This window comes from Vidua chalybeata, chromosome 4, assembly GCF_026979565.1.
Source record: "Vidua chalybeata isolate OUT-0048 chromosome 4, bVidCha1 merged haplotype, whole genome shotgun sequence".
NCBI lineage: Eukaryota > Metazoa > Chordata > Aves > Passeriformes > Viduidae > Vidua > Vidua chalybeata.
The window spans coordinates 470,156-490,368 of record NC_071533.1 but is presented as its reverse complement, the minus strand read 5'-3'; the positions used below and the strand labels follow the sequence as shown (position 1 = coordinate 490,368).

At 44.5% G+C, this 20,213-nt stretch overlaps 1 protein-coding gene across 3 annotated transcripts in view; it reads right to left on the bottom strand.

Annotated features, from left to right (window-relative positions):
- Positions 1-17,798, bottom strand: part of NDST4 (N-deacetylase and N-sulfotransferase 4) — a 98,007-nt gene extending 80,209 nt beyond the window's left edge. Inside the window, exon 1 of one of the 3 annotated variants that reach the window (XM_053941306.1) lies at positions 17,595-17,798. The gene's annotated coding sequence lies outside the window, so the exon portion shown is untranslated. Of the gene's footprint in view, positions 1-9,968; positions 10,038-17,594 lie in introns of those variants that run through there. The other 2 variants (XM_053941308.1, XM_053941309.1) reach the window with 2 other exon arrangements.
- Positions 17,799-20,213: the final 2,415 nt, after the last annotated feature.

Genomic DNA, 20,213 nt, shown 5'->3' with positions numbered 1-20,213 from the left:
TGACAGCAGCAGCTGTTCATGGCCAGGGGAAGGGAGGCACAACAGGATGATCTAGGAGGCCCCTCTCAGCTTTAACATCCCCAGGATTCATTCAGCACCCTCTTGGCACAGGAGTGAACGCACCCTACTCTGATTTATATATCCAGAGTTTTCATTTTAATACCCTTGCATGGAGGGGAAAAATATTACAGCCTGACAGGAACTTTAAGAAGTTACTTGCCGTGGGAGAAGTGCATTTTTGCTGTTGTCACTGGGGATTGCTCATTTTCTGCCCACTGGCCACAAGTGCATTAAAGGCTCAGCTATGGTAACACCAGTAATAAATAATTATCCTAAGCTGCGGTATGGGCTGTGCAAAGACTTTCAGCCATCATAAAGATTCCTTTCTGTACTGTCAGATTTCTGTACTGTGGAATTACAAGGATTTATTTTACTGAAACGAAAAAGCTGTCTGCTGATAAGATCACATATCAAAAATATGCAAAAATGTTCCCTCTGCATTGGCTGAGGCAGGGACCGCATTCTTCTTTTGCATCCTAATTTGGGGACCCAAAAAGCGTAGTGCTAATATTGAGTGTCTCAGCAGTTCTGTTTTCCCTCTGTTCAGCCACCCAGCACCAATATCTCATTCTTCCATTCATAAAGTACAAGGAGAAGGGGGGGTTGTTCTATAGGACCAGAGTGCACTCCCTGTGAGGCTGGTGTGCAGTCCTGGGTACTTGCTCCTCTCTGGAACTCTGGAACATCAGGAAGGAATAGAACTCAGCCTCTTCTCTTACTGATGTGCACAGAGAGCCCAATGCAGCAGAGAGGGAGGTGGAGAACACGTGGTGCATCCTTCTGCCTTTTCCTGAACAGCTGGAAGTTCCTGTTCTCACTCAGACTTCAGCAATAGAAATGGAGTGGACAATTTCCTGGCTCTCCTCTTCTTAAGATTGCCATATCTGGGAAAAGCTGAGCTTTGGTCACCAGGGGAGGCATCTCATCAGGTGTTCTAAGTGATCACAGCTTTGTTGAGTACACTTCATGAAAAGGAGGGGTATGCTCTGAGGATTATGATCTCCCCTGCTTTCCTAGCTTTCCCCTAGGATGGTAAACAGCAATTATTTGTCCAGTGCAGACAGATGCATCTAAGATGTTTAATTTCCACCAACTGCAAAGCAGCAGGTGGGGATAATTTTTTTTTCTGTTTATTTCTTGATTTCAGTCTTTATTTTTCCCAGAAGAACTTTGTGTTTTGATTTCCTCAGTGATGCACAACATTTTGGGAACTTTATCTGTACAAAACAGACCAGAGTCTATGCCACTTGGCAACTTCAGTGTGCTTCTCTTCCCTTTTAGAACTCAGATGGTCAAGAAAGCACACAATACAGAGTTTGGAAGGTCCTTGCACAGTGACCTTTATATCTTAACTCTTCATCCACCCCTCTCTACTTTTTAAACTCTCTACTGATGAGTTGCTTTACTACCTGTTCCTTTCAAGTCTATGCAGATTGCTCAGACTTCTTCCCAAGCCTTCTATAGAAAAGCACAGGCAAATACACCTCAGTCTTAATTTCTTGCATCACTGACTAAATATTCATATTTGGGACTATTTTTTATTTTTTGTCTTTTTCTCCTGTTTTTCAATCCAGGTTTTAGGGCTGCTGTATTTCAAGTGACCTGACTGCTTTCTGAACTCCCAGTCCCCATCTTTCAACCTTCTCCTCCTCTTCCAAGGCCCTTAGTATTGATGGATTCAGGCAGGGGATCCCATGACACCCATACATAATTTACTCTGAGGTTCTTTGGAAACAGGACTCCTGTATGTTTGGTGCTCTTGATGACAGAGCCATGCACAGGTAATTAATTAGCAGCAGTCTGCTGCCAGGGAGGGATGCTGCTGTGCTGTGCTGAGGAGGTCACTCACCAGCAAGCTCCTTCTCTGTCAGTCCTGTTCCTCTCAGCTGATGTTTAAGATTTGAGAAATTTAAGAGCTAGTCAGGAGAAATGGTGAAACAACTGAACACAAATGAGGGATGAATAAGGCAGAGGCCAGGTCTGCATTGCAAGAGGAGAAGCAGAGACACTGTCAACCTTTGCAGTGAGATACACATTCAAAGGCATGGCAGGTTCACGGAATTGCTTTTGTAATCTGTTAATTTCACAAGATTTTGAAAGTCTTGTTTTCTGAATTAGTAAAGTTTCAAATGGACTATCAACCCATTTCACTGCTTTTCCTATGAATTTGGTTCTGAGACCATCAGCTTTTCTCTCCCTGTTAACTGTGGTCAGGTACTTGAGCAGAGCTGTGAACACAAAGCCTCTGACAAAGCAGCCACGCCACCGGCTGAACCATGAGCAGAGTCAGCTGCATTGTGCACGGTGCTGCCACACTCCATTGAGTGGCAGCTGCCACCTCCAGGCCCAGGGGAGAGCAGAGCTCAGGACTGCCACGCTCCCTCTGCAGAGGCACACGTGGCTGCACGGAAAGCACATTACCCTCTTGGGAATGCCATCGTGCCCAGGAGCCCCCTGAGCCTGCGATGCTGTGTCAGAGACAGGCCTGAGCTTGGACAAGGACTGTATCCAAGCTTTGCAGCTGCTTCCTCTCTTAATCCTGAGATTTACAGTCCAAAGCCAAAGGGAGATGGGAACACAGAGGTAGGGTGGGAATACCCAGCATGGTAGCTGTCCCAGGAATGAGGAGCAGCCTGGGCACACCCCGTGGCTCCCCTCTTTGCAGAGGCACTGAGTGCTGCTGAGCCCCTGCTGCAGGGCTGCTCTGGCTGGGGCTGGCAGGGCTGGCTCAGATGGCAGCACACGAGGCAGCTGAAGGCAGCCCACTCCCTCAGACTGTGCAGGGCAGCAGTCTTGCCAGAATGTCCCCAGCCACACCACGAGGGAGTTGAAGGGAGCAGATATGACAGCTCATACCTACGTGTTCCTTAACTGTAGTCACTCTAAGTAGGTGTAAATTGCCTTCATTTTAAGGACAACTTTCTTGTTTTCACTGACATGCCAGTGAAGTTCTGGCAGTTTTCTTAAACATGATAATTTTGCATAAAAGACAAAAAGGGCCTTCAAGGGAGCATGTAAATCAAATGCAGCCTGTTTGAAAAATCCAGCTGGCCTTTATCACTCTTGTTCTTCTGTGCCACAGGGCGTGTCCTGAGAGCAACGGCCAAATTAAGTGAGCTGCATCCCAGTAAAGGTAACCAGTGCCTGATTTAATCCATCCCAGACACTGTCACGACCCTTCATTTCATACCAAGTTCCTCTAGCCCAGCATCTTGCTTGCAAGTTTGAATTCAGATCTGAAATGAGCTGATGCTTCTTTCAAGACATTTCTTCTGCTCACTCCTCAAAGCCCTTGCCAGCCTGCCTTCAGCAGTAACATGTACGACAAGGGTTTGATTTTTTATTCTTAGGCCCTACTTCACTTATTCCACGTTGTGTGAAAGAATCCCAGGCCAGGCCCAGAGAATCAGGAAAATCCTTCTGCATCTCCAGGTTTTGTTCCCATTTTTCTTTGTAATATCTTTCAGTCAATTAGAACAAAATTGTCAAATGAAGTAAAAATCTTGTCTCCATTATAATGACCTCAGCAAGGAACAGCAAACAAAGAAGGAAAAATCTCCAGCACTGTGGGAGCATCCTGCACAACCTGTAGTCTGCCCTTTGATAAATACAGAGAGAATGTGAAGTGCTAATGATAGATTGGACACAGAAAACAGGAGACAGCAGGGGATTTTTTTACCTGCGTTATTCCAGCAGAGCTTTTGAAAATAATTATGTCTTTTATACTACTTCAATAGGTCCTCACGCCTACTGTATTACAATTGCACAATTCCAACTATGAAATCACTAATTAAAATGTATTCACAGCAAGGTTATTTATTGAAGTGAAATAGTTGGGGTGGACACAGAACATTCTTGAGACTAAATTAGCCTTTCACCTATCAATAAAGCACAATAAGGGGGGGGGAAGAAAATAAAAACTAAGGATCTCTATTCCAAATTATTCTGCTTTACTTGCATGTTTGAAGAGCGACAGGTGGGAGAAGTGTGGTTGATTGCCATACAGCAAAATAATTTAATGATATTTCACTTTTCTGGTAGCTAACAGGAGTCCTGTTTGTAGTGTAATTCTCAAAATGGAGCAAAGGTAGATGGAAAAATGGTGGAAACAGTGTTTAAAAGCTGTTAAGCAGAGAAGCTGCTGCTGTCCCAGCCATGAGACAGAGCAGCTTCCAGTGCAGGACAGATGAGTTAGGTACATTCCCTGTCTGAGCAAAAGGTGCTCACAAGTGGAACACAGAGTTAGGGGAAAGTGCAGGGAGTACACTGTAGGTGAGATGAGCCTGTCCTAGGAGCTGTGGGATGGGATTTCCTGTGCCAGCCCTGGTGCACATGACCCTTGGATTTTGATTGTAGAAACCTGACATGGAAATTGATGGAGAGAGCTCTTTGTCCCTCATCCTCCATCACCAAGTTCTTTTGTATTGGAACCGTGTTAGTTCATCTTGTGGGATTATGAGCATTAGTCAAACCAGAGCCTTTAAAGCAACAATTGCAGAGCAGTTACAGCAATTAAATTTGGAGTCGTGAATGCAAGCATCATGGCTCTCATTTTCTAAGGACTTGCATACAATCAAGAAGCAACCTATATTGAGAGCACCAAATGTTCCATCAAAATGTTCTGCATGTCAAATGATGGTTGCTCATGAATAATGAAGCCAAGAAATTAAAAGTTTTATCCAGTCAATAAGGCAGAATATTAAATCTAACTTGAAACTGAGTTGCTTAGTATCTCTGCAAAGAGCCTGGAAATACTAGAGGTGCTGTGTTTTCTCAGAGTGTGACCTAGCACAGCTTACACATGGAGTAAAGCAGGGTTTGGTTTTTAGCTAGTTTCTGTGCTCTACAGGCTCTCCAAAGCCAGGCTCGGTATACAATATAACAGGGGGAAAATATCCTTGTAAAGACCGGAAAAGCTTTGTGTTTGGCATTCACCATGACAAACCTGATGTTTTAAAACAGGTGTGGTTTTGGCTCCTCAACTTGGAGCATTTTCCAAGTAGCTGGTTTTCAAGGAATGAACACTCAGCACTTGGGAAAGGCTTCCACAGCATCCATACTTGTGGGACTCAACGCCATCCCTTGCTGCAGGCAGTGTCAGCTCCTGTGAAATGAGCTAGATCACGTCACAGCAGTGGGGACATGCCCAGTGTCAGTAAGGAGGGCTGTACTTTCATTGGCAGGGTCTCTCTGGTTTGGCTTGGCATTCCTTAGGAAGCTTGTTCCTGGGTCAGTTAGCTGCAATAGGATGCAGGTCTGTTGATCTGCTCAGCCTGTAGGAGGTGTCGTTGCCCTAAAGGCAATTTACTCATCCATTTTCCCCAGAGAAGCAGGGACTAAAGTAAAATTCCTATAGTGTAGGAGGAGCTCCAGCTTTAATTCCAGCTGAGGACACAGCTTCAACTCAGCCAATGCTGTTATTTTGGCTGGACCAGTATTTTAAACAACTTGAGGCACAGAGAGCTAGGTGGGAGGGGCTCCTGACAGCTCACAGCTCCAGCAATTAGGCAAATGCTAATCCAAACCTTCAGTGTTTTCTTGGACACATTTTAAACCTGTTACAGCATCCTGTTCTTCTGCTCATGTGTTTTCTGGTGGCAGTGCTTCTCATAATTAGCCTCCTCTGAACAGGTCCCAAAAAGTGCATAAAAATTACCTTGGTCATATTCATTATCTGTTACAGGTCATCTACTCATTTTTAACCTTCCGTTTCCTCTTGTTCTAGCTCATAAATTTTTGATGGTCACTATGAAATGGTTTTGGAGACTGCAAAGGCATTTCAGGTACCAATAATGCTTATAAGGCGCCCCTTACTGGCTGTGGTGAGCAAGAACAAAGAGTCTCTCTTCCTACACTGTTTATTATCCTTTGCTTGTAGGTGTTTTGCCAGGCACTCGTAACAAAATGCCACTTCCCACCTCCACATCTCATGTGAAACAAAGACTGAGATGAAATCCCTTGGATTACACGGGTGGCTAAGATATAGCACGTCCTGCTTTTGGACAGGCTTGTTCAAAAAAGGATTGACATCAAACAGGATCAGATGGGGTTGTGCTTTCTTCCCACCATTATCCAAATGCTGATAACCACATGATCCAGCAGTCTCATCCCACGGTAGCAAATCAACATACCTGAATACAAATACCTGTGTGCATGAACAAAACTTCAGAGCGAGTGTTCAAAGATAATTGAAAGAATACTTGTTTTCCTCAGAATTTCTGAGCAGTGGCTGTGTTGTTTACGACGACTGAGATATTTTGGCTACCTGCAATAACTTTTTTACACCAGAAGTTTTGGTCCTTGACCTTGACAAAAGGAAAATTGTAGTCAGTGTCCCACATCTGTTCAGCCTTATCAAGGCAATTGTGCTTCTGCCCAGCCACAGTGTGTTGTTATCAAACATCACCCGAAATGACAGCTGCAAAGCTGCTCCTGGAGAATTTGTATCCACACTTAGGGCTGCACACATCCATTTAGCAGGTAAATGGGTATTTCCATGGATGCTTTAATACCCTATTATTCTGCAAATCCAGACACCACAGCACTTTTATGGGGGAGGCTCGGAGTGGCTCCTTAATTATTTTGCTGGATGCTTACATAAAGTCCTGTAAACTTCCAGAAATATATGTAATGTTCAATCATGTCGCAGTAATCCTGGTGTTCTGCTGACAGAAAAGGCTATTGGTATCCATCTGGGAATGTAATTTTCAGCTTATTTACTGGCACAGAGCAAACTCTCTTCTCTCCTTTTCATTTTCTCTCTCCTGTCTTTGTTTCTTCTTTATGGGTATTAATTTGCTCTTTGGTGCTTGAACCCTTGTTCTGTGTCCACCCTTCTGCTGCTCTTGCTTTGAATATGTTTTTAATTAGCATTCTTAAATGTGCATTTATAGGTATGCCACGGTAGGTGGGGAGGACTGAGGGAAAAACAGAACTGAAATGGCATAGTTCTTTTCAAAGGAAAGAAAAAGTGAAACTTCAAATCTTCTCACTTTCCATTAGGTTTTACCATTGATTTCTGCATTAGCTCATTCACAGTGATCCTGAGTTTAAAGTTAAATTATGTTGTCCATTATAAGTAGGGGGCTTTAGACCTCAGTTCAGCAAAACAAGTCTACTTAAATGTTTACAGCTAAGCATGTGCTAAATTTTGCATTCAGCTAGGACTTTAATAGGCTTAGAGAATTTCCACCTTCATTTCCAGCCTGTCATGGCTTTCCCTGGCCTGAATCAGAGTGTCTTGTCTTACAAAAACTGGAAGGAATCAGCAAACAGAACTATATGCAGCCATATTTCCCTTTGGAGCTGGTTTTGGAGTCTGTACATAATTGTGGTTAACAATTGTGGCTGTATCAGATGAGTGAGAGAATGTGGTTCCAGTAGAAGAGTAAATGGCAGCTGCCATGAAATAGATCAAAAGCAGTGACAGCCTCTGGTGAAATGCAAGGACAGACCCCAGAAGGCTGTAGGGGGTGTGTGGTACATATTTGCTCCCTAAAGTCCACACAGCAGGGTCTGAACATAACTGGGTACCTGTAGGAAAGGAAGAAATCTGATCCCACAGTGTTCTTCAAAAAAGGATGCAAAGCCAAAACAAGAACTATGGCTAAAATCTGGAGCTCACAAAACTGAAATGCAAATACACTTTTAAGACTCCAAGTTAGATATATATCTCTTTTATTTTCTCACTTGGAGAATGATGAACTCCCTCACTGGTTCACGTCTCTGATTATTTTTGCCAAGGGGCACTTGACTGAAGCTATTGATCTCAGTGCCAAATGAGCACATTTTGCAGGGGTTAATGCAATTTTGTTATAAAGGTTCCTGTTGCCTGTAGATCCATAAACAAGGCTGTACTCCAAAGGAAGGCACAGAGTATTTGTCAGTGATGAGATAGGGTTGTTTCAGTACAAATTGGGACTGTTTGCCAGAAGAAAGTGCCCTGCCCATATGAAAATGCCCCTTGAAATAAGAGCTGTGATGTTTGTGTTCTAGTTGTAATAATGGAAGATGAGAAAAATGCAACCTGTGAGACCTTCTGAGTAAAATTAGAATCAAGAACTCTGAACCATGTGAATAACTTGGAGAGAAAAAAATCTGCATTTCTGTGGGTATTCCGTTCAGTCTCACCTAGAAGCTCATAAACCCAGTGTATTTTTCCCTAAATAAGGCTGTAAGGCAGAGCAGAGACTGCATGGACATCAGGGAATTGAGCCGTCAGCTGAAATTGTTGTCCTAAGCTCTCCAGTCAATACAACAGGAAAATCCCAGAAAACCCTGCTGAAATTCACATATCCATTTCTAAATTTCACAGGACATGGAAAAGAGTGCAAAGGGCTTAGTGGCAGTGCCACTAAGGCATTCTAAACTTGTAAAATGAGGGAAAATAAATGCAGCTTAAAGGAATACCAAAAAAGCACAGCAGCATGCACCAAATTCTGATTGGGATTATGGGAATTTGCTCTGACACTACAAAAAAAGCAGACAGATAGAAGTGAAAGTGTCTGTGGTTTACTGGCTGTCCTGCCTAAATATAAACTTCAGTTAATTTTTAATTTGATATTTGGAACAGAAATATTCAGAGCATTTCACTAAGTAAACCCTACAGGAATCCAGGTGGTAGCTGGATTTCAATATAGATGTGATGAAAGATTGATAAATTTAGATGTCCAGAGTAGGCTGAATTGTGATGTCTCCTATACAGAAACATATTTAATGTGGGTGTTGACAGAAACACTAATACAATTGATGCTGCTAACTTACCTTCCAGCAAAAGCAGAAAAATCACAAGAAACAAGCCTGCTGCTTTGACTCAGTTGAAGGAATGAATCTTATTATTACCCAGATACCAAGCTAAGAGGAAAAAATAACAGATGTGTCTTATTTTATCTGTCTGGTCTAAAGCTGTTATTTAAACAACATAACCTTCCACATGGATGTTTGAGAAAGAAATCCTTGGCTATTTAGGCTCTGGCATAGCAACAAGCCACAGTGTAGACACTCTCTTGTCTAGCTGCAAGTGTTGAGTTTCATTCACTTTAGAATCCCAGATGAGCCTTGCCTTAAAAATCATAAACAAGGCATAAAAACAGAGTTAGGCTGAGCTTCAAAGTGTTATCACCTAGCACTTTTCATCACAGTTATTGTACAGCAAGTTCTCAGCTAACAGGTTCCATAGTTTAGAGATCTGCAGCATTTAAGGTTTTTGACACTGCCAGAAAGAAGTCTCTGGCTGGCAAATAAGGACTATTAAAACCTTGTCCTTTGAAATCTGGAACTTTCTAGAGCAGCACTGTCTTTGTTCATCAGGAGATTGGGCAATACAATAAAATTCTCTGGTGATTTTCTTTCCAGTCAAAGAAACGATTCACAACCACTAAAATTAGATCAGGGCCTGGACTCCAAAAGCTGAATGCAGCCAGGAGTGAGAAATAATAAATCCAATTCTATAGTTCATGGATCCTTTGTGAGAGCAAATTTAAAGACAAAAGAGCGCAAAGGAAGATCTATTGCAAACCTGTGGACTTTAACTTTTCAGAAGGATTTAGAGCTCATCTTTCCAGTCATGTACATGCTGACAGTGCTGTGTGGATGTAATGGAAGGTAGATATGATTTCAGGTGACAAAAATTGCAGTGTTTAGAGAAGGTCAGATATTCTTTTCTCCTCCTTCATAATCTTATTTTTCAGCTCTTGACCAGGAAAACAAAACACATCTTGTTGCAAATACCCAAATGCCTGTAAGTCCTGAGGAGTACTAAAACAACTCCACCTCCCCTGAAATCTTTAACTCATTATGAACAGCGTGCATCAACTTCCCAGGAAGTCTGATCTTTCCTAACATTTTAAGGGCACATTCAAGGTTTAACTGCAGGAAAACAAACAGAGAAATTAAGAGTGTGGGCTTACCTTGCATTAGGCACTGCCTGAGTGAGAATTCTTGCTCAGGGGTAACTATGAGGTTGTACAGATAATTTTGGAGAACCTTATTGCCTGTGATATTAAAATTCTGGTATGAAAGCAAAATCATAAAATATTTATAAAACTTCTGTTAAAAGCATAACTTAAACCAAGATATTCCCAAAAGCTTTAATTAATTAATAATGGGAATTCATGAGAAAAAGGTCAAGCAATAGTTTCTGTTTACCCATGTAAGTCCCTTGGGAAGGTCACAGAATCACAGAATGGTCTGGGTTGGAAGGGACCACTAAAGAGCACCTAGAGCAGCTCCCTGCACTGAGCAGGGACATCTTCAGCTGGATCAGGGTGCTCAGAACCCTGCCTGGCCTGGAATGTGTCCAGGGTAGCACATCAGCCACCTGCCAGGCAGCCTCTCAGGCAGGCAGGGCAAGAGGAGAGCACACCTACTTGTTTTAACCATCACTAAGTCCCAAACTGACCTAAGTACAACTTGTAGCTATTTTATTGGGAACTTTTGCCTGAGCTTTGGCTGACATATGGCTCATTTACACAATCCTACTGGGAAAAAATAACATTGGGCTTATTGATTTTCTGCAGACATTTCTTTTCAGGAACCCCTCACGTGTACTCTATGTCCCTAAATGATTCCCTAAATGAAGTGAGGAGTGTATGGACATGGGACAAGTTTGAACAAAGCACAATATTTGTGTCTTTGCAAAGTAGGGGGTTTATTTGCTGTATCAATCTGTGAGGTCATGCAGTGCTCAAAATAAACTCTCCTTACAGCATTAAGCATAATTGTTATGTGGCTGATAAAATATCCTAATCAACATCTTATCTTGGGTTTATAGAGGTGTTGTTACAAACAGGCTGCTTTAACCTTCATTGATTTCAAGGACTCTGTCATTATCCATTTTCCAGGGTGAGTCTCTAATTACCGAGCATTCTGGTGCTTAATTTCATGTGATAGGCCTGAAACTCATGGGTAAATGGTCTCACATCATTCTGAGGGCAAAATCCTTTCTAGAGAAAACACCTTTGAGAGGAATATCTACAGGCAATGGCTAAAACCACACATTTCACACGGCAAAAATATCATTTAAGCAAGGCTTGCCTGCTATTAGGCCACCAAGAAGTTTCTTCTGTCTGACTTTCCTGGCACTGTGCTAAGACAGCTCCACCAAAGGAGGTGATTGTTTTCACCCTTTTAGCCAAACCTCTAAACACAAGGCACACTGCACTAACAGGAGTTCATTATTCACTGAGGAGTTTTATTTGTGCCCTTGGCTGTTTGCTTTGAAGAAAGCATGTGGGCTGTAATTTCAAAATGCCATTTTTCTCTGTAAGAGCACTACACCTGCTAATGAAAGCTTCTCACCCGGTCACAGAATGAATACTTGGTGTTTTGCAACTCACATCAAACTTATTTCATACCTCGTATTTTTTTGCAATATTTTGCTATGGTGTTTTAAGTATACAAGCTGAGTGGCTTTCCCACTCTGGAAAGATTAGGCAGGGGCAGACATCCCCACCTACAACTGGGCTCTCAGTGGGGAGATGGGCAGGAAATAACCCTTCATCTTAGTGAAAACTCTCATTTTTTTCATAATCAAGAAGATCTTCCAAACATTTATTTATTCCAAGTTCCCCTCTGGAGCACGTGCACAGCCAGAAAAGCACTCTGTCCAGATGGGGTTTACGAATTTATTACTGAGGTAATTCTCCTCCACCAGTGCCATTGCACAGCCAGGTCTCAGGCACTGCTTGTTACTCCCAAGCACAGATTTCCACCAGTGAGAAGTAAAGCCAGGTGAACAAGCAGCAAGGCTTTTTTGTGGCACTTACACAACTCCTTTTCTTCATTACCCTCGGCCTGTGAGCAGCTGTGTTTGCAGCAGCTGGTCAGCCTCAGCCTAAAGAGCCTTGGGGGCCGTTTATGTCTCTGCTTTTCATTCTTACCATTCAGCAAGAGGACTCAGTTGCATAAGTGGAGATGCCAAATCAGAATTAAGTTTCTGTTTTGACCTTTCTCCAAATGTCAGCCCTTAAAAAGCTGCACTCACACCTGGCCCACTCCTCAGGTACCTTGTAATCAGGAGGGTGTCACTGGTCTCTGTCCCAGCCCAGCACACCCTGTGTGACATTGCACATGCAGAATCTGCAGTGCCACGGTGTAACAGGGGACAGAGGGGAAAAGGAGCAGGTAAGAAAATATGAAACAAACAGTTCTGACTATGAATTATGCACTCAACTGTGCATCAAGTTAACATAAAAATCTTACAGGACAATGCTGTGACAGTGCATCAGGCTGAGAAATCTTGCCTAGGAGAAATATCTTCTTAAATGGACTTTGGTTCTGGAAGTCAGGCTTTGTCTATGTATTCATCTGATATCTTTGCTAATTCCATCTTTGTGAAGATGGTTTCATAGTATAATGCAGTATAACTGTGCAGTTTTCTTAGAACTAGAGGAAATCCAACCTCTTGTATCACATATAAAAGGATCTCTGATTCCAGAAACAGCAGTTGAGTGTTTAGGAAGTCCTGGAAGGCATACCAACATTTTAACAACATTCGATTAAAAATGTATTAGCTGGAAAAAGTCCATAGGTATGACAGGTATAGATATTACTGAACTGTCTAGATGTCAAATCCACTTTGAATTCCTTTAGTAAGGACAATAATGCACCCTTTCTGACAAGAAAAATCCTTGGATACCAGTGGTTTTTATCCTTTCCCTCTTGTTCTTGCATCATAGAGAGAACAGAAACTATTCTTAGATGCTACAAAGGGTTGTGGTTCTGCTCCTTTCCAGCTATCAATTGTTTCCAGGATTTTTTTTTTTTTTTCTATTAATGGTGTAGGGCACAGACTTTATGTTCAAGATCAGATGTTTTGCTTCAGAGAGAGAGAGGGGGCTGTGATTTCCTGACAGCTAGCAGAGTTACTGCTCTAGCTTGAGGGGCTCAAAAAGAGACAGATTCACTCCTCTGTGTGTGTCTCATGACATTCCAGGTGTCTGTATGGGGTCCTGCCATTCCTTACAGAAAAAAGCCTACTGTGGAACTGCAAGTGTTGGGTCCTAAAAGCTCAAAAGGAACTTGTCTAGTGAATGACGTAATGCTGAGTGTGCTGATAGCAGTCCCCCACTGGTGTCTGACCTGTGCCCACAAAGAACAGGAGTGCTGGCAATGCACTGGTGTGCGAGCTGTTCCTTTAGGCAGCTGCAGTGTGTCCTGGCAGAGGTGCAGCTGCTGTTACAGAAATGCAGAGCCCTCGCAGCAGCAGCAGCAGCCACGGGCAGGGCCCTTTGCTCCCTCAGTACGGGAGAGAGGGGAGGGCTGTGCATCAGCAGGACCTCGAGCATGACTTGGGTTTGCTGTTAATCATTCCTCTTGGCAGACCCTCTTTCCTCCTCAGGAAAGTGCCACCTTCCCTTGGCTGAGCCTGGAGGTCGTCTCCAGAGGGCTGAGGTGGCTTCAGCCAGCTCTTGGCAAAGCACATCTGCCAAAGGAAGGGGACACGTCACAGAACTCTGCCTCTGCCACTCAGCTCTGCCATAGCTCAGGAACTAAATCACTCATGCACAGAGAGTGTTCAATTATTTTCATTTTCTGCTTTAGGTTTTTGAAACCTTCCCTGTTCCCCACACTCTAAGCACAAGGGGCTAGGGTCAGTGGGGGAAAAATGACCCAATGCCTTGCCCCAGCTAGTTTTACTTCAGAATTACGATGCAAATAACTGGGACAGAGGGACCCTATGGGCAATGTATTGTTTAGTGGTTCTGGCAGAATTACTGATGGACTGCAGAGCAGTTGGGTGAGACCTCTTTTTATGGACTCTGTGTTGTAAGAAGGAGCCATAGATTAAGCAGTACATCCATCCTTTTAAATTAGAAGATGCATTACTTCTGAAAATGTGTTATTCTGCTTACACACATACAGCAAGCAAGTCCTGGCTCTGCATTTCAGGTCAGACTGAAGTGATTCCTGTGTAAGATATTTTTAAGAGCCACACATCAGCATGCACAGAACAGCTATTAAAGTGCAGGGGGATGCTTGAAAGGAGAGGCAGTAACCAATGTATTGCTGGTAAACACTTTTGTCTCCTAATGTCATTTGTTCCCTGCTGGTATTCCAGCCATGCCTTTCATTTCCCATTGTGATTAAAACGAGGTGAGTGTTTAGCTCCAAAAAGGCAGGGTGCTAATGCTCAGCACTGTGTATCAAAACATGCACATGCATTTCATTCCTGTAATGTGCCAGCCAGGGAGTGATCAGAGCTTCAGTCCTGAACTGCGGGCTCTGATCTTGATTAGTGGCACTTACACACCGAGGCAGAGACATTTCTTATTGTGTGATCTACATTTCAACACCATTTGGCATAAAGGTAAAATCATTTTTCCATGCATAAAAATGGTACATCAGATAAGAATTGATTGTATTTGTTGGTTTAATGAAGTAAGATAGTGGATTTCTGACTAATGCATTTGAAAGTATTTATATAATAGAGAGTTCTGCCATCATAAATCACTTCGTGGCGAATGCAACAATTTCTTATTGCAGGTCACCAGAGTTAGCAGCAAAATCAATTCAAATCAAATCACAGAGCTGCTGTGTGCATCAGGAGACTGCAGAGGAATTAATGCACTCATGCATTTGCTCACAGGGCACGCCTAAATGAAATATGAGCAGTTTACATGACAATGAAGATGCCTTGCATGACAACCAGTTCACTGCTCTCGTGCCAGGCAGTCCAGGAACCTGCTCCATAGGGACTGGGGGAGTTTACATTGCGAAAATCAGACCACATCCTTTTGGCTAGAGAACACAGGGATGGTGTTTTTCCACTCCTGTACCGACCAGGAGCCAGTTTTGGAAATGTGAGGAATTGCACTCACAGTTAAATTCCTTCTTTGGGCAAGAGAAGTTCAGCCCTGAACTTTTCAGCATTTTTTTTTCACCTTGTCTAATTAATACCCACAGAGCAAAATTGCTGCAGTGGGTGTTGTCAAAGCCATTTCTGCTTCCTCTACAGCTCAAGTTCAGAGTCTGCTATCTCATAATTCTGGTTAATGAGCAAATTCTAAAATACAAGGATATTTTCCTTCTTTAGTGGAACCAAAACCTGGCACAAGGATAAGTTGCACGGAGGCGTAGAATGATTGCTCTTAAGCTTCCTTTCCTCAGTAAAAACAGGATCAGTTCTCTGAAACTGAAAAGTCAAACGTAGTTGGGAGGCAAAAGCTGAAAAAGCCTGTTTCTCCCGAGATCCTTTTTCCATCTGATAAAAATAAACGGACATTTGCTACTCTGCCCATCCACGAGCAAGGATCATCAGGTGTGGTCAGCACACACTTACACCTTGGTGTGCTTGTGCTGCTGAAGGGCAGTCAGTGGCTTGCAGTACCTGTGTCAGCAGCCCTCCACTGCTGGTTCCTGCACCGGCAGTGCTGCGGACCTGCTGAGCTACAGCCCTGCCTGGCAGGAAGGTCTCTGAGCAGGGACCGTTCTCAAGGGCCCTGCTCAAAGGAGAAGCTGGAAACTCAGTGACAGGAGTAATTATAATGTCAAACACACGGACACCAAGTCAGTTCCTGGCCATACAACTGCAGGATGTCTTTAACGAGCCAGCGATCCAAATTTAAAAGCAAAAACTCCACTCACAGGCCCTAAATGTAAGTCTTTTCCTGGGTTCTGCAATTATGTAAATGTAATTAAAGAATGGAGCAGTTATTAGGGGAATTAAATAAGGCAGGAACTCAGTCCACTTTTTCCTTTCTCTTACGAGTTAGGCTTCAAGTCCTGCACGAGGGACATTGGGAACCAAATCTGCTCTTTATTTACACCTGTGCAGCTCCATTTGGCCTTAAGCCTGAAATGCCAGGAGCAGAACAGAACCACTTTTCCCTGAGCTGTGGCCCCTTGAGCACAGTAACACAATGCAGGGGGAAGAAGCTACACAAAATTGGATGAAGAAAGCCTTAAACCAATTCCTGAGACCCATGGACTTGCATGAATTAAACAAAATCACTTTGAGGTGTGCTAGATCCTTCCTTGCACTCCACATCACAGGGGGCACGGGCTGCCTTCTACTCATTCCATAAATAAGCTGAGTCACAGTGGATCAGGCTACTCTAAAGCATCCCCAAATTTCAGGTAGGTACCCGGTAAAAATGCAAAGCAACTGTTCATTTCAGAAGCTAAAACTTGATTATATCATTATATAGTATGAATTATAAATGCATATACTTTATACACTTCTAAATATAGGCATTAAGTACAGAGCTATAGATTATAAATTATATAGAGGCACACAAGTAATGTTTCAACACTAATGGGTGATTAAAGTGAAACAAATCCACGTTTAACAACTACAATGGGTGAACCTTTTCCTCCAGTTACTGTTAACCCCTAAACTCCTGCTTTGCTTGCAAATTTGGACTGCTCTGAAGGCTGGGAGAAAGCTGCACTTAGAAAGAGGCTGCTAGAAATTGTTGAACACAGGGATAAGGCAGAGGCCTCCTGGGAGCTGACTAATGGAGTGTTTCCTTGCACGTCTCAACAGCCAGGGCAGCGCAGGCCGAGTCTGACTGTGGTACCTCGTACCAACAACCAGCTGATTCTCAGTGCTGCAATTAACTGGGCTTGTGTGAAACATTCATGGCCTGCAGCCTCCTGTACGGTGCTTTGCTGGAAAAGCCGCGCCTGATGTCTTCTGCTGTAACACGTTAAGCTCAGTGTGACTGAGCTGGGTTCTGCAGAGTGGGTAGGCAGCGTTCCCTGCGCTAAATTTACCTCTGACAGAGAGGGTACTCAGACTCAGCCAGTATAACCCATCATATGATGCATTATTCACAGTAATGGGTTTATTCTTAATCCCATCAGCTTTATCGCCAAAGAAATGGGATGGGCCTTTTGAGGGAAGCTGATCTTCAAGATGCTCACAAAAACTGTGCTGGTAATTGCCATGAAAAGCATCCATTGAGGGTTTGGTAAAGCTTTCCTTCAAAACTGGGCCTAATTTTTCTAATCTTCACATAACACATTTCTCTCAGGTTTATTTTGGCCTACGTAATCCTGTTTAGCTTTTCCACCACTCATTTCCAAGATGGAAGTTTTGGAAACTGGTAATAATTTTGCTCTTCTTCAATGTGCAATGCGCTGCAAAATACAGAGTACAAAATGTACCAGGTTTAGCACTGGTGCAAAAACCCTTCTACATTCCCCAAACTTTCTCTGCTAAAGCTATGAGCCCTTTTGCTGCATGGAGACTTTTTGGATTTTTGTGGGTTATCAATTCTTTTGCAATCAGCTGCCACTTAGCAGACTTTAATTAGAGATTGCTCACACTTCCAGGTTATATGGGTGAGGTTACGGGTACTAAGATTCAGGTTACTGTTATTACTAATTGCACCATGGTATAACAGTCTAGGAAATGTGATTTAAAATATCTAGCTGGGACTTGAAAGCAGTTTGGTGATACTGCCTGCGATCTACAATTGGGATCTCCAAGACCTAGTGGCAGCCTGCCCACCAAACCCGGTAAGTCCCAGGGACAGCACTCTTGGAAAACAACCTGAACCAGCACTGGCCGGGGCTGCGCAGCTCCTCACCAGCTACAGCCTGCGCAGGAACAGCTCGGCTACAGCCCACAGCACGGGCTCAGGGACCGGCTCCCGCACCTCCATCTCCGGCCGCCGCTGCTGCCTCCGGTCTTTAATCGGTCTCCTTCGCACAGCTCCTCTCAGCGATCCGCCTGCTTTGCACGTGAGGGGAGGAGAGGAGAGCCGGGCCGGCCGGGCCGGGAGCGGCTGAGGGGGAGCGGCTGAGGGGGAGCCCCGGCCCGCGGCGCCTGAGGGCGGGAAATGGCGGGTGGCGCGCGCGGGCCCCGAGGGCGGGAAATGGCGGGGGGCGCGCGAGGGCGCCTGAGGGCTGGGGCGGGGGGCGAGCGGGAGGAGCGGTGTCAATTGGAATTACTGACTTGTAAGAACCTCCGAGGTACGACGTGGACACAAGGCGGCTTGGGGCATGGGGCACGCAAGTATTAAAGCGCCCCAGTGAGCTCCGCCAGGTCTCGGCCGACTCCGGCCTTTCAGCCGGGCGGCGTGAGGGACGCTGAGGGCGGGCCGAGGTGCGAAGGCGGCGGGACCGAGCGCTGAGGCGGAGCCCCTCGGCGCGGGCACCGTCGAGGGACGGGGCCCTCCCGGGCCGGGGAAGGGGAGCTGATCAGAGGAGAGACAAGCAGGGACGGGATTTTTTGCAGTGCTGGCGGTACGTGTGTTCGATTAGCCCGGTGGGCGAGGTCTGTCGGTGTTGAGGGAAGGAGGTTGCCGTGGGAGGCCGTGAGGGCTCGGGAGCCGCTCCGGTGGGCACAGCCTTGTGGTGCCGCAGGGCAGGGGCCCTCAGGGCTGCCACGGTGGTGGGGACAGGACCTCAGGGCCTCTTGCGGCTCTCTGGGCTGATGTGGTTTCTGTCTCCTTCCCTCGGGGCTAAAGTGAGCTTTTTGGCTTCGCACTGAAATTTTGGTTCCCTCTTTCCCACTTTAACGTGTCTTAACGGTAGAATAGCCATGTCAGAAATGCGGCTATGTGCATATGAGATGTAAAATGTATTGAGAGGATGCCATTAATGCACATATTTGAACAGCTTGGTTGGTTCTCCTTCCAGTTCCCAGCTAACACAGGCACTGGTGTGTCTTGCACCCATGGGGCAGCCTGACGTCTCCTATTCCGAAATATCTGTGCTCCCTGAAGTATATGTGGTATGTGTCGCTGTATGTGTTAAGTATATTTGAAAACAGCGTCAGAAAGCATTGTTTGTGGAAGTTTGCAGTACTATGTAAGTTCTGCTATATATGTCCAAGTTGGGCATCTTCAGCTTCAATACTGAAATGCTTGGGCTGCCGTGAAGGCAAGAGATGAAATGCCTTCGAGTGCCAACCAGGTGTTTCAGGCAAACCTAAGATAAAAGCAGGCCCATGCATTCACCCAGGCTGCCATTCCGGCTGTAAGGGCACAGGGATAATTAGGAATTCCTTTTTCCTGGCTTCTTTATTACCATTGTCTGGGTTCTTATCAGGTAAACTTGCACCGTCGTATTGACATCTTCTCCTAGAGAGCCTTTAGTTCCTAAAGTAAAAACTAAAATGTTCTTGAGAGAGGCTTACAATGTGAAATAAATGATGACATTTTAGCTGTATTGCTTTTGAGCTCTTACCGCTCTTTTAGGTAATTCTGAAGCAGCTTTGAGCTGTTGTTTTTTCAGCTGACTTCAAGGTTACTCTGTATAAAATCCATGCTTGGTTTTTCAGCACAAACTTACCGAATTGCATGTATCTTAACTGGGTTACATTTTTGCCTTTGGTCCTTACTCTAAGGTACCGACCTATCTCTAATGGGAGCAATTACTTGTAAGTTCTTCGGGAGGTTCTGTGTTTTCTGTAACCTGGCAAACATCTGCTTAGAAATACCTCAACTTTAGTGTTGCCTGGGATAAGGATTAGGTCCGGCGCTGTAACTACAAGGCATGGGGAGAAAAGGAAACGGAAGGTGTAAGCGCAGACAAAACTTTGGTGTTGGCAGCAGAAGACACGGTGTTTTCTGTGATGGCCGTGAAACTGTGTTTCTTTCTGAAACAAGCTGTTGATACAGTAGTTAAAATACAGGGTAACTGCAGGGGGCTGAGTCACTGGAGTGTGTAAGGGGGGGAAAGGAATGAATGCCGAAATTTATTGCAACCTTTGAAAGCCTTTAAAGCTTTTTCTACAAGAAATTTTCTTTTATTCCAGCCAGCCTCTGTCTCAGGGCCTTGAAATGTTTGGGCCCTGGGTTTTGTGACACCATTTCACATCCCATAAAGGCTTATTACTGGCTTTGTAGATGTGTGCTGGGGACTTTGCACATCAGACTTGTAAAGCGGTTCAGAAGATGCTGGGGAGGAGCCTTTAGGAGTTTGGCTGCTCGGGCTCACAGCCTCCCAGATCTGAGGGTCCCTGTGAAAGCAGCCTGGCTTCCCCGTGGTCAGATCTGGCACAAACCCCACTCTGTGCCGAGTCTCAGATCTGTGCACAGAATCTTTATCTAAAGAGAGCACATTTCTCCCTTTTGGGGACAGTTTAGAGAGCCAGAGCACAAAGTATTGACTGAACCCAGCCAGTCATGGGCGGTGACAAAATGTTCCAAATCCCTGCTGGGGAAAGCTGTTAGAAGAAACTTGTGTGTGCTTCTGACCCT